The sequence below is a fragment of the Ursus maritimus genome (genome assembly GCF_017311325.1).
Source record: "Ursus maritimus isolate PB19 chromosome X unlocalized genomic scaffold, ASM1731132v1 scaffold_X1, whole genome shotgun sequence".
NCBI classification, from domain to species: domain Eukaryota; kingdom Metazoa; phylum Chordata; class Mammalia; order Carnivora; family Ursidae; genus Ursus; species Ursus maritimus.
In genome coordinates this window covers 45,989,147-45,992,743 of record NW_024423319.1, presented here as the reverse complement: position 1 = coordinate 45,992,743, position 3,597 = coordinate 45,989,147, and positions in this window count along the sequence as shown.

Here is a 3,597-nt window from a genome sequence, read left to right as displayed (position 1 = left end):
AGTACTGTTGTCTTTTTTAGAAAGTACAAATATCATTATATTACTCCACTGATTAAAATCCTCCAATAGTTTCCCATTGATTGCGAGATAAAACTCAAAAATTCTTAGTATCATATGCTCCATTAGCTCTGTCACTTCAGTTAGTCAACTTCATTAAGTGACTTCTTTCCTCTTGTTCTCCCAGATAATGACTCCGCCAGGGTTATCAAAGATGCTCAGCTCTGAAAAATAGTAATAAAAAGCTACCATTTAAACATCTAGTGTGTGCCAAGTGCTTTACGTGTGATCTCATCTTTCAACCCTGTGAGGTGGGCATTATCATTTCAGTTTTATAGATGAACTGGAGATCAGAGGTGAAGTGACGTCCCTAAGGTCACACAGGTGTTGGCAGGCAGAATCAGGATTTGAACCCAGTTCTGCCTGACTCTAAAACCATGCTCTTCCACTATACCGTGCTATCTCTAGAATGAAATGATCCGGTCACTCTGGCCCTACCTTTTAAAGAAACAGTACTTCCTGTCTTGAGGTAGGAAGTTAAGGAGGTAGTTTAACGTAGCTCAGACCATGAGTTCTGGGGTCAAACTGCCTGGATTCAAATACCGTCCCTATAACTTATTAGCCGTGTAACCTTGAATAAGTTAATTTCTCAGAGCCCCAGCTTCTCCATCTGTAAATGGGTATGGTTATCATAGTTCCTCTCTCATAAGAGTTGTAATTTTTAAAAAGATGACCCACGTAAAATACTTTAGTAGAGTATGTGGCGAATAGTCATGCATACCCTCAGCGAAGCACAGCTGTTACATTGCAGATCCATCTCAAAATTCTGTTGGCCCCTTTGTTCACCTAGTTCCTGATCAGTACATCTGAATCCTGGCTTGCTATATCCTAATGGTCCCTTCTATGTATTTCTGGGTAACAGAAAGTATCATAAATATATTGTATAGGCTTTGCCTTTTTGAGTGATTTTAAGATATAGCTTGAGGGACGCCTGGGTGGCTCAGTCGGTTAAGCGTCTGCCTTTGGCTCAGGTTGTGATCCCAGGGTCCTGGGATCCCTCTGCCTCTTGTGAATAAATGAATAAATTCTTTAAAAAAAGAGCTGTAGATATACAACACGAATTTATTAGTTCATACATTAAATGGCTACCTGCTGAAATGTTCCTCATTTGCTAAGGTGTTACAGAATGCAATGATTTAATTGTCAAATTGCTTTAGCATTTCTTATAGGAGTACTACAAGTAGTAATTCAATTATTTTATCGCAGGATTTGTCATTTTTGCTGTGTGTAGTGACCAGTTCCACTTGCTTGCCTTCATAGTGGGACCTCGTGATGGCCCGAGTAACCTCCTACTGTATATCTGCTCTTCTGTTGGCCCACCTTCCCTGTCAGGTATGAAGTTTAGGCATTGCCTTGAAGCAGCTGTTTTAGGGAAGCCAGTCACAAAGCCAGCCCTCAACTGGATACTCTCGACTTGTCTTGTGATTGATGTAGCACTCAAGTGAACTATCTGCACAAGGCCCTGGATATACTTTCAGTCCCTATGCAATCATGGCCATGCAATGTGTCTGCTTCTCTCACACCCGTCATCACCTTCTCTGCCATTCTTTTCAAAGAATGGAAGCATAGGCCCTCAACGACTTTGGTTAGTACCACCTGTGGTTTCCTTACCATAGTTCTTGGCCTGTTTTCCTCCATACCTTTTGAGATGTCCCTTGTGGTCTGTATCTGTTGCCCTTTTGACTGGAGATCAATTAATCTAAGCAATACTCTTATTCTTCCATGGAATAAAAATGCAAGTTACCAGACTTTTCTGCATCAGCCTCTTTTGAGTCCAGAAGATGAAGCTGGAAGAAAGTATGAAGAGTCTTAAAAGAAGCACTATTGGGTGGTCTTTGAAATAATATCTTGATATGGCAAGATTTTCTACTAAGATACTAAGAGGAATGAAAAGTGTTGTTTTTTTTTTTTTAAAAAAAAAAGGACCACTGATTGCTTTGCATGTAAATGCTATCTTACATGGGGTTTATTGACTTGTATTTTTTTAAAAGATTTTATTTTTTGAGAGAGAGAGAGAACAAGCAGTGGGGAGGGGCAGAGGGAGACAGAGAGAGAAGCAGACTTCCTGCTGAGCGGGAAGCCTGATGCAGGGCTCAATCCCAGGACCCTGGGATCATGACCTGAGCTGAAGGCGGACTCTTAACCAACTGAACCACCCAGGTGTCCTCTAACTTGTTATAAAATCTAAACTCCGTCTAGAGATTTGTTACATTAAATAAATACAAAGTTCTTGTTTGATTTCGTTGTATCTGTTATCCCTGATGTTCATTCAGACTCATGGGCAGGGGCCTTAGGGATAGTCTTGGTCCAGTTTTCACAGTATGTTTAATAAAACCCTAGAGGTCCTAAGACAGTGCCTTAGGCACCACAGGAGCAGGTAAAGGGGGGTGGGGGTGACAACAGTGGGCCTCTTCCAAAGCAGCTTTGCTTTTCTATTTTATATATTAGGCTTCCAAGTCAGATTTCATTTCAGGGAAAGAGTGTGCTAATTCAATCCTTTTGTTTCATACTTGGACTCTTAAGCATTCTACTCTGAATATTGCAATGAGAACTTGGAGTGTTATGAAGGCTGACAGTACCACCTTTGTATCAAGACTCTGAGGTTTCTGAGATTGACAAAAGCAAACAAAAGCTCAAATTGTTGCTCTGGTATACTTAACCTCCTTGACGATGGGGACAAATGTTCTACCTTTTCTTTCTCCCATTATCTTGTACCCAGTAGTACTGAACACACACTTGGTGCTCAAGCATATTGTATAAATCCAACAGACCCTCTTTTTCATTATGTACATTAGCTGAGCAAGCAGTTAACATTGTAAAAGCAAACAGTTATGTTTGTATCTAAATGTAACTAGAATATTTTAATACTATATGAAGGAAGAATAAGGAATGATACAGTTAATAGTAAAACAGTAATATATAATAAAAAGGAGGAATAAGAAGAATGAGTAAGAAGGCAAAGACTAAAGGACCCTTCCTTTATGACTGGAGGTTTTCCATGAACACACTACATTTTGTAGGGGAAAAAAAATGGGGATATACAAAGTATATGCTAGATACCCACCCTAAGGGCCTGATTTCTCCTGGACTTCAAAATGCCATTATTCTTACTACTGCACATGTTCTCCAAACAGCAGCCAGACCCTCCTAAAACTTGTTACATCACATCACTCATCTGCTAAAAACCCTCAAATGGCTCCCTGTCTTGCTTGCTAAAAGCTGAGTCCTTGCAATGGCGTACAATGCCCTACAGGATCAGTGCACTTACCCGCCTCCCAGCCCCAGTCCGTCTCATGCTTAGGTCTTGGACTTTCTTTCTCCTTACTCATTTTACTCCAGCCCTACTGACCTTTTGACTGTTCCACCTTAGCATCATGGCATGCTTCTGACCTTGGGGCCTGGGGACCTGCTGTCACCTCCACCTGAAATGATCTTCCCAGATACCAATGTGGCTTGGTCACTTAATTCTTTCAGGTCTCTGTGAACTGCCACGTTCCCAAGGAGGCCTTCTCTAACCATCTTATCTCAAATAACAGCAGC